General features: G+C 36.2%; 1 protein-coding gene across 1 annotated transcript in view; it reads left to right on the plus strand.

Moving 5' to 3' along the window:
- Positions 1-11,751, plus strand: part of LOC125871851 (uncharacterized) — a 553,480-nt gene that overhangs the window by 18,030 nt on the left and 523,699 nt on the right. The window lies entirely within an intron of this gene.

Below are 11,751 nucleotides of genomic sequence, written 5' to 3' on the forward strand. Positions count from 1 at the left end.
CACAAAAATAAAAATTTGAAAATTTTCCTTTTGACTTCTACTCATCAAATAAAATATTGTATAGAATGAGAGAAACTAATAATTTCTTCTTGAAGACATAATGTATTACCAAAATCTTGATAGTTTTCCTATATATACAAATTTCTTCACTATCCCTTTGCCTCCAATCCTCTTTCATTTGTATTATCAAACAATACAAGTTATCAACTTCTGTAACTTTCTTCATCAACTCTCTATTTTTCTATAAGGAAATAAAAGTCAAATTCTAGTTTGTTTCCATGAATAAAAGAGTTATCTTTTATGTTTTTTGGTTTGTTGGGTTCTTTTATCTGATGGCTTGGGGTCTGATTTTTGTATAAAGTTTTTATCTTTATTGTGAATAATACCACATTTTTCATTCTAGGCTACTCATGGACTGCAACAAAGAAGATGTCATAATTATTGAAGAGATGATGAGAAATAAAAAAAAAAGACATTAATAAAATCTTGTGAAAATTGTGAAGCAAGTGCTTATCTGCTTGGGCAGAATTTTCAGTGTCTCAATGAGGAAAATTGGCGGCGTAAACAACGGTTCAATTATCTAAGTGACGAAGAAGAAGATGTTTCTAAGAGATTTAAGGGGTTTGGATATCCCTCTCCTACTAAGGAGTCTAAGGTGCAACCGTTTTCCTCTGAGAACTTGCAGAACACAGAGCATGAAGTTGAGACTTCAATTGAAACATGAGAATTGGTACAATTCAAAACCTTTGTTTGAAGCAAGATGAACAAATGTTGTTGATACTCAAATATGTTTGTGGTACCTCTTGAAATTGTAGGTATTACCTTGAATTCAATTTTAGTTAGAAAAAGAGAAAAAAAGGGAGAGAGATTTACATGCGATTCTAACTCCTGATATCAATTGTAGTCAAGACTTGACTATCTTTTCACATTCTTTATACTTAAAAAAAAAAGATGTAATCAAGCGCCCACCTCTTAATAATTTTCAAAATGTTCTTTTAGATTCTTTCGTTAAAGAATAAAAATTTGCATTTCCTTTTTTGGGTTGTCCATTGTAAAATATGACATTAGGCTAATCTGGTTAGTGTGATACACTTATTTTAATTTATTGAGTCGGTCATAAAAATAGTGATATATCTTTATTCTTTAGGCTTAGAATATCACAAGAAATTTTATTTTTCTATTTCATCATTTTCATATTGTACATTTTCTATTGATGATCTTGTCTCAGTTTCTTTGCAGTATTAATCATCTAAAAGATTGAAACTACATTGACGTGATTCCTGGATCAACAAAATATGTAGGCGCCATGATGGCTCAGTCATGTACCTAGTGTGTTTTTCTTTTATCCTCTTCATAAAAATTGGGATAGAATTTATGGGACACGTAATTGGAGATCATTTCACGATCTGTCAAGAGATCTTACTAAGATAGAATTTTTGAGGAAGATCTCAAAAATTCCAACAAGTATCGTCAAAATTTAAATAGTCAACTTCGAATGATCTCCAACATCGCATGAAGTTCAAAGTCGACTTCAAAATCTCCGGCATTGCATAATGGAGAAAAAATAAATTCAGGATACGAGCCACCGACGCCTCGTACAAATTTCTCTACAAGATATGAGTTACAACGATCACAAAGTGCTCAAGAGAGAAATGATGATTGCTCACATCTATCAAAATGATAAGGAATTTTGTACACATTTTCTCATTAATCTTTTTCTTGAAGTTTCTTGGTCAGGTTGCTAGCTAAAGCGATATTATATCTATTAATCATTCCTTTTCGAGTTCAGGAATAGATGGAAGCATAAAACAGATGGCTCTTTCAAGATACCGAGTCATCCACCTCATTATAGTTAGATAGTCATCAAGCCATCTACCTTTTTACAATGGACAATCATCGAGTCATCCATATCGTTACAATGGACATTATTTTTCACTTGCAAAGAGGGCCATAACATTTTTAATTCACCGAGAAGGCCATTACATGATTAGTCGGAGGAGGCTACCATTGAAGAATATTCTTAAGTCACATATATTTGGAGGTGAAAGATGTGCACCTTATTTATTCAACTTTGATGTCGAAAGAGGCTGACGTTGAAAGATATTCTTAAGTCACATCTATTCGGAGGTGAAGGATGCGAACCCTATCTATTCCACATCAAAGTCTGAGGAGGCAAGCGTTGAATGATATTTTTAAGTCATATATATTCTCCAATGAAGGATATGCACCCTATCTATTCCACATTAAAGTCGGAGGAGGCTGACATTGGAAGAGATTTTTAAGTCACATCTATTCGGATGTGAAGCATGTGCACCTATCTATTCTACAGAAAAGTCGGAGGAGGCTGACGTTGAAAGATATTTTTTAAGTCGCATCTATACAGAGGTGAATGATGTGCACCCTATCTATTCCACATTGAAGTTGGAGGAAGCTGATATTGAAAAAATATTTTTAAATCACATATATTCAGAGGTGAAGGATGTGCACCCATTTATTCCACGTTGAAGTCGGAGGAGGCTAACTTTGAAAGATATTTTTAAGTTGCATCTATTCGAAGGTAAAGGATGTGCACCCTATCTATTCCATGTTGAAGTCGGAGGAGGCTGATGCAGAAAGATATTTTTAAGTTGCTTTATTCGGAGGTGAAGGATTGCACCTTATCGAATTCGTATTGAAGTCGGAGGATCCCGACGTTGAAGGATATTTATATTACATTACCGGAAGTGGCAGTCTTCACATATATTCCGTCGATGAATTATCATATGTCCAATTGATGGACATGCATTTATTTTTCCCAAAGATCCTACCAACTGTTCATCTTCATTCGTCCTACCGATGTACATACATTCATATCCTACCAACGGATTATCTTCATTCGTCCTATAGATGGACATGTATTTATATCCTACTGATGGACCATCTTCTTTCATCCTACCGATGGACATACATTCATATCCTATCGATGGATCATTTTCATTTGTCATACCGATGACCATGTACTTATATACTACTGATGGATCATCTTTATTCATCCTACTAATGGATCAACAAATATCTATCAATGGATTATCAAATGTCCCACCGATGGACATGTATTTATTTTGTCCAAAAATATCCTATCGATTGATCCTTCTCATTTATTCTTCCAATGGACAAATAATTACAGTGCAAAATATCCTACCGATGGATTCTCATGCATCCTACCGACATACATGCTTTTATTTTGCCAAATATTCTATCTATGGATTCACATTTGTCGTATCAAATGGACTGACAATCATTTTATCACCATACTTATATTTTGTCGATTTATATGTTTGTATTTTTAATAAACTCACATTACACTTCAACAATCAGACAAGGTTGTTAACATGCATGGATTTTGAAGCAAGAAAGACGTCGAATAACCAAGTTAATACCATATCCACAAAAACATGCAAAAAAGATGGTAGAAAGTATCGAAAGGGATGCTACCCTTTTTTTTAAATTATACTCTACAATTGAATTTTATCTTCTTTTTTTCTAGAACATCCAAAAGAATGCATCTCAATTTAGCCAGAGGTGTGGACTACACTAACAAGGACGCAACACAGCGTGAAACCTTTTGATAACAAATTGAGGAGTGACTTCCATCACATTCAAACAACACTTTTATACGAAGGTCATGTTCAACCAAAATTGAGTTTGTCAATTTTCTTTGTCTATTATTTCTTTCATCAATCATATCCAAAGAAAGGGACAATTATTGGCATTTTAGCCTAACATTTTAAAAATTCATAACTTATAAGTTTTATTCATTCAATAGTTCTAAATAATGTTTTTTAATATAATTTTAAATATCGATACTTATCTTTATTTCTCAAAATTTTAGGATTTTTATCAATTACTTTTGATTACATTTTATTGACACAATTGATTTAATATGCTCATATATTGCACTTCTTACATGTCATTCATTTCATTCGTTACACTAGTTAATATTCATTTTATTTGCTAGTTCTATTAATATTCATTTTTGTCTTTTTATCACAATCTAGAAATACCTTTAAATGAGGATAAGAATTATATACACAAATATTTTCTTAATCAACAATTTTGGGCCACAGTCTCGAGCCCACGATTTATGCCCATTGTATAACTATTCCTTATTTAAGTTTTTAATAGGTCAAAAGATAAAGTGGGTGGTGGAAAATTTTCAAGAAGAGAAAAATCCTAAAATATTCTTCTATCCTATTCTAAAAGAACAACCGTCACCCAAAGCCCCTGTTTTTTTTTTCTGCTGACAACCTGCCAAAACCACCATCAACAACACCCAAACCACCTCCCTCACGCCATTGAAACAACCAGACAACCGATCTTCCCCATCGCCAAACAACTACCGCTCAACANCCCCCCCCCCCCCCCGCGCTTCATTTTTCACTTTTTTCCTGTGAACCAATGAGCCTTTATCTCCGGCAAGCAACGACCTTTAAGTATGCACAATGAAGCCATTAATGGCGAACACAACTCTGACTACTGGAGCATGCCGCCAGAACCAAAAGAATAAACTAGCAACTCTGAAAAGCCTTTCACTTTAAGATCCGCTCAGAAAAGCAACTTTGGTAACCCTTTTAATTTTGTATTTTTATATCTATCTGGGTTTATTTTTCATCTTCTTTATTGTTGTTAATTCTACCTCAATGTATTTCCACTTATTACTATTTTGGGGTTTGCATTATTTTTGCTGATTAAATAATGCTTAATTGTAAGGTTTTCATGTTGCTTTGTTCACATTTTTATAAATATTGACAAGTTATTCCTCCATATCTTTGTTTAAATTTCTTGTGTTGTTGGTTGATTCATTTTATATTTGATTAACTTTATTTTGACTTTTATTTCAAACTCAAAATATCATTGCTGATATATTGTTACATTGCTTTTATTTTATTTGATATTTAACATATACATTATGATTTTGTCTTTTAGATATGGTTGCCACCATGTATTTTTCATTATTTTAGCATGTGTGCATTTACATTTTTCTACATTACAAGTTAAAATTGGTCGATAAAGAAGTTGTGGTTGATTTCCAAGGCCTCTCATGTTAATAAGACGGGTTTTATTTTTAAATTATTATTACTTTCATCGATTATCTCCTTCTCAATTTGAAAAAAAATGAATTCATTTGAGACCCACAATTTTGGATTTCGAAGGATGCCGAATACTTTCTCTTCGAAAATACTCGAACCCTTACCTAGAATCTATTGGTTTTGTAGATATTTTCTTCTGTAATTAATTAATTGCTTTCCTAGTTATTTCCTAAAATTAGGTGGAGACTCTTTTATTCTTAAAATTCTTTTAAAATTTAATTTAATTAAATGAATTATATTATTATTCTGAGTTACCACAATGTTTCGCCCTATTTGAATAAAGTAGGGATGTAAACAACTCCTACTCATCGGATTAAATACTTGAGAAAATATCACTAAAACTAAAATTCAAAGTCCACTCTCTTGCTTCATACTCATTAAATAAAATTATATAAATTCCAATTTTATTAGAATGAAGCAAGAAGGTGGAATTCAATCAGGGGAACTTTAGACTGATTTTTAGGGCTCTCAACGCACAATAGTAAGGCAGCAATTGTGCAGTGCGAGTGCTTCCTAATCACTCGCCGCTGACACACAACTCATACACAAACACCAAAAATAGTTACCCACTGGTGAAGATCAACAACTGAATCCGCTTATTTTTGGAGCTTCTTACCTCCAAAATTTCGTAGGACTGTAGAGAAGATTGATGATCGTAGTGTGGAAGATTAAATTCACTTGGAGATACTACTCCTCTCAAAGATACTCAATTTATCGAGTCCATGCGGAATTTATGGGCATGATTGACTCTACTCAAGGATCTACATAACAATGTGGAACTCGTGTATACCACTCTTCTCATTCTCATACTTACTTCGTCAAAACATATCTCAAATCAATAATTGATCTCAAAGGATCCACAATTGAACTCAAAGACTTTCTTGAACTCTACTCTTAACTCGTTCTTGAATTTAAATTATGAATTCAAGAGTTATGATTCCTGATATGAAGGGTCTTTATGATAGTGTAGACTCATGAATACATTCTCCTCACTCTCGTACTCACTTACTTGAGTCTTGAAACAAGTAATTAGAGTTTGTAGAAGACTCCTCAAAAGACTCAAACGGACTTTCTCAAAAGACTCGAAATAACTCTCAAGACTTGGCTCTTAACTTTACCTTGAATTTGAATTTATGGATTCAAGGTTACAATTCATTTTATGGATGATTTATAGATATTTAGAAGTCATTTAGAATAGTTAGAATCAATAGAAAGTATTTGTACACTTCAAAAGGACACAAACGGGCAAAACGACGAAAAACAGGTGGGAGCAAACAACCCTAGAGCACTGCTGGCGCGGGGCGCCAACCCCTAAAGTTAAGAGGGCACATTCTCGCGTACTAATGGCACGCAGCCCCAGCCCCTCTTGCACATCTGGGGCGTGCCGCACCAGCCCTCCCTAGGCTAACCCGACGAATTTTGTCTCATGTTTTCTGATCCTAAGTCGCTTCTAATCGATTTATTTTCTCAAGTTTTCCTTAGATTTTGTTACCCAATTTAAGTACACACTAATCTACTCAAAACAAACCTCAAATCACTAACTTTCATCTCCATAATTCATCACTAAAACCCCAACAAAAAAAGATTTAGAATGTACTTCAAGAGCACTTATCAACAACTCAATTCCTTCAACTTTTGAGAATGAAATTACGCTTAAAATAACATTATTGGCTTGTGGTTGAACGAACCCAAAACTATGTAAACTTACATACCTCTTACGGATCAAATCCATGGAGAAAATACGCAACAGAACAAAAGAACCTTGACGAACGCCTTGATCATTTCCTCTTTTCTCATTTTTTTTCTTCTTTTCTCTTCTTGAACTCTCAACTAAAACCCTAGGCGTATATTAGGATTATTAAACTGAACTAAATCAAATTAGACCCCTAAAACCTCACCAAAAACGAATTAAATCTGACTGGGTAAGGAAAAAACCAAAATACCCCTTACTATTTTCGGGTAACTTTCCTTATTTGGACAACCTGACTTTAAAATGACATATCTCACTCATCCAAACTCGAAACTTAGCAAAATCGGTGGTGTTGGAAAGATAAATCGAAGACCTTTCATTTTACATCTTATGTCACACCTAAATCATCCGTAGTGAGAGTTATGTTCATTTGAAGTTGACCCAAAACATAGAAGAACTTAGGAATGACTTCAATGAATTCTTTCTAGTTCTTTTTGGAACACAAGGTGCTACATCTAGTGACCTTAACACTTACGAAAATTTTAAATTCCTTGGTAAAAACTTACTCACTATGAAGGATGGTTCAAGTCTTAGCTAATAAATTTTCTGGGGTGTTACAATATCTCCCCCTTTTGGATCATTCATCCTCGAATGACAACTGGATATGGAATGGGGTTACTCTTACTAAGGTCTGAGTCTATTGGTATAGTCTAACTATATTCAAGCTTAACCCAAATCCTTAGGTTCGATTTCTATACCTCTCTATAGGGAATCTCAATCCAAAACTATTACTCTTTACCACCACATTGGGCTCATATCAAGAACCACCTAAAGTTTAACAACACCACATTCAAGCTTACTAATCTAACAACTCCATGGACTCCTACTAACCAACTTCTTCGGAACCAACTAAAGGCTCTCATTTAACTATTTCTCATAGTAAAACCTCATCCTCCTCTTTTATAACCTCAGATGGAATTATCACACCACCATCATCATGAGAAGAGCATCAACCTCCTCTTTCTAACATCACTCTATTACTAAAAGGACCTCCGAAAGGACATCTCCCATACTCTTTGGAACTCATTACTATCTTACTCTCAAACACTTGACTTGATTTCTCATCTTGTCATCTCCCCCTTAGGTCTAAATTTGACACTTTAAAGCTATGGACAATTTGACTTGACTTGACTTGCACAATGTCCGATGTCGGACCAGGACCAATATCAAGGTAACTTTTGGCCTAGCCACCCTCAACTTAGGCTTTGGGCCTAAGTCAAGGTGCACATGTCCAAGGAGGGACTGGGGCTATGACAATATATGAAGGGAAGTTGAGTTAGGTGAATTAAAAGAAATAGTCAATTTTAGGCTCAAATATTTGGATCAAAAGGGAATAATGCTACCATTTGGTTAGATCATTTTAGGATTAAGTGGACTAATTTGAACAATGGCCTATGATCACTTCCCAACTTCTAGCCTAGATTATCCTAACAGGACCAATGGGGCAAGTTCTAGATTGGCACAAAACTGTCTAAACATTCAACTATCCTCACACACTCTTGGCACCTTTGTTTCATTATTAGATTACCTAGTTCAACTTTTAGCTTAAGCCATGAGATCAAATTGGTTCTTTATCATGTCCTACTCAGAGCCAACACATTCAACTCATTCTAGCCTACGAATTTTAGCACATATCACAAATTTTGGACTAGTATCATTTTTCAATCTTGAATATGCCATCATGCTTCATTTTTTCTCATACTTCTACACATACAATTCTAACACATGCCGGTTCAACAGAAATTAAAACAGTCTCTTGGGGTAAAAGAACATGATGCTTATCATGACCAACGACACTATCATACGGTTTGAGTCTCTACGATCGTCGATAATATAGTAACCCAACCAAGGGTTGGGGTCGTGTCCCAAGGGAGCGGTTTTGAGAATCAGTAGCTAATTAGAATTTCGTTTGAATTAGTCGTAGCTAAAAACATTTGCGATAAAATACATGTAAATTAAAAAGGGTGACACAGAAGTGTCAAATATCAAAAGGGGTTTTGTAACAAGGGATAAAACAGCAAAATAAACAAGAAAATCAAGTGTGGGGAAGGTTCTTGGGATGTGACCGCAATACAAGTCGAGATAACTGATTGGGTACATGCTTTCAATAGGAAATTTACAAGACAATAGTGACTAGGCTAATCTTTAAGTGGAAAAAAGTTCCCTCTCGGGGAACTTACCCCGTTTCAAATACGTTCTTCTCGAAAACCCATTTGCCACATGAAGACCAGCCTACGCCTTACCCCAGTCACTCTCTCGAGCTGAGTGCTAGGATATGGGACTAGGGCTCACCCTCTCAGGCTGAACCTCATGTCGACCCACTCCTTAGGACATCAGTCTCGTGGTTTTGGTTTCACGACCTCGCTCTTGGGCAAGCCGAAAACACATGGGTGGCTTTGTATTTGCAAATACAAACCCTCTAGATTAAACCACAACCACTAGGTGAAATCACCATTCAAATACATCTAACCTATCAGCAAGCAAGACCTAACAAGAATATCAACTAATATTTGCTAAATCACATCCCAAGAATGGGGTTTTTTTAGCAAGACATCAAGAAATAAGAAATTATACCTAACATGATAAAAAAATCAATGGGGTATAAAAAATTAAGCTATGAAAGAAGAATAAAGAAGACCCACTTCCAATTGGGGAAGATGAACTCCTTTCTTCAAGTGTCCACAAAACCCTCTCCAAACTTGAGAGAAAAGTACAGAAAAATACTATAGATTAATAATATTTTTTACTCTACAATGTTCCACCCTAAGACTACAACTCCTTAAGCTTGTGGCTTGTAGAAATCATCCAGTTTCTTCATTCTCTATCCTTCCATCCTTCGTCTCTAACCCAACCTTGATTTCCACCCTGCCTTGGGTAGTTTGATCGATAACCACCACCTTGGTTGGCTTGGAAGTTTACCTCTTCATTATAAAAGGCGTTGAAACTTGCCTCTTCAGGAATTGCGCACCCGACCCCCAGAACATTGACATCACGGGTACTAGTCCCCATGACATTTTTGGATAGAATATCAAGTTGTGTCATGATCTTAGCCATATTTTGATCTCTCTCATTTTCTTTTTCAACCTTCTCCTTAGATAGCTGAAATGTGACCGGTGAGACTTGATCTTCGCGGGTGTACCACGCCCTGTTGATGGTCGTCATACCATCAAAGAGTTGAACTGCCACTGCGTATAGTTGGTGCATTAAGCCTCCGGGTGAGAGTTGATCAGCTACACCCTTGTTTACCGAGTCTAGACTCCGGTAGAAGTATTGAAGTAGCACATTGTCAGGAAGACCATGTGTTGGGCATTGTTGCACCGGTTTTTTAAATCTGAGCCAGGTTTCGTGCAGAGGTTCGCCATTCAGTTGCTTAAAGCTTTGGATGCTATCCCGGATAGTCATCATCTTTGAGGGAGAGAAAAATCGCACATTGAATGCATTCACCAACTCCTCCAACGAAGTAATTGAGTTACGTGGAAACTCGGCTAACCACTTGCACGCCTCAGCCATCAATGAGAAAGGAAATAACCTCAATCGAGGGTCTACGATCGTCGATATTATAGTAACCCAACCAAGGGTTGGGTTTGTGTCCCAAGGGAGCAGTTATGCGAATTAGTAGCTAATTAGAATTTCGTTTGAATTAGTCGTAGCTAAAAACATTTGCGATAAAAATACATTGTAAATTTAAAGGGGTGACACAGAAGTGTCAAATATCAAAAGGGGTTTTGTAACAAGTGATAAAACAACAAAATAAACAAGAAAATCAAGTATGGGGAAGGTTCTTGGGATATGACCGCAATACAAGTTGAGATAAATCGTTGGGTACATGTTTTCAATAGGAAATTTACAAGACAATAGTGACTAGGCTAAGCTTTCAATGGAAATAAGTTCCCTCTCGGGGAACTTACCCCGTTTCAAATGCATTCCTCTCGGACACCCATTTGCCGCATTAAGACCAGCCTACGTCTTACCCCACTCACTCTCTCGAGCTGAGTGTAAGGATATCGGACTAGGGCTCACCCTCTCGGGTTGAACCTCATGTCGACCCACTCCTAAGGCCATCAATCTAGTGGTTTTGGTTTCACGACCTCCTTCTCAGGCAAGCCAAAAACACATGGGTGGCTTTGTATTTGCAACTACAAACCCTTTAGATTAAACCACAACCACTAGGTGAAATAACCATTAAAATACATCTAACCTATCTGCAAGCTCTAGACCCAACAAGAATATCAACCCATATTTGCTAAATCACACCCAAAGAACGGGGTTTTTTTAGCCACACATCAAGAAATAAGAAATTATACCTAACATGATAAAGAAATCAACTGGGTATAAGAAATTAAACCTTGAATTAAGCTATGAAAGAAGAATAAAGAAGACCCACTTCCAACTTGGGGAAGATGAACTCCTTTCTTCAAGTCTTCACAAAACCCTCTCCACACTTGAGAGAAAAGTACAGAAAAATACTATAGATTAATAATATTTTTTACTCTACAATGTTCCACCCTAAGAATACAACTCTAACTAGTATTTATAGTTTTCACAGATTGTGCTGCGGAGGATCGTTCGGCGACATTAGTCGAGATCGCCGATGAACTCGGCGATCTGCCCTTTAATCAGCGCATCACCTTTAGTGTCTTGCCTTCAGCATCCTCATATTCTGGATAATTGGGTGGTACAGTACTGCTTCACGGAACTAATCGACGACTTGCCAACTGCTCCTTTCCTCGCCTTTCGATCCACTTCCTTCAAGGCTTCGCGTACTGGATCAAAGGGCGGTGCATGTCAATTCGGTGACTTACCAAGTTGGACTCGGCGAGCCGCAGTCTTTCATTTCTTGTTCTTTTCAGCCCTTTTTGCTCCGTTTTGTGC

This window comes from Solanum stenotomum, chromosome 7, assembly GCF_019186545.1.
Source record: "Solanum stenotomum isolate F172 chromosome 7, ASM1918654v1, whole genome shotgun sequence".
NCBI classification, from domain to species: domain Eukaryota; kingdom Viridiplantae; phylum Streptophyta; class Magnoliopsida; order Solanales; family Solanaceae; genus Solanum; species Solanum stenotomum.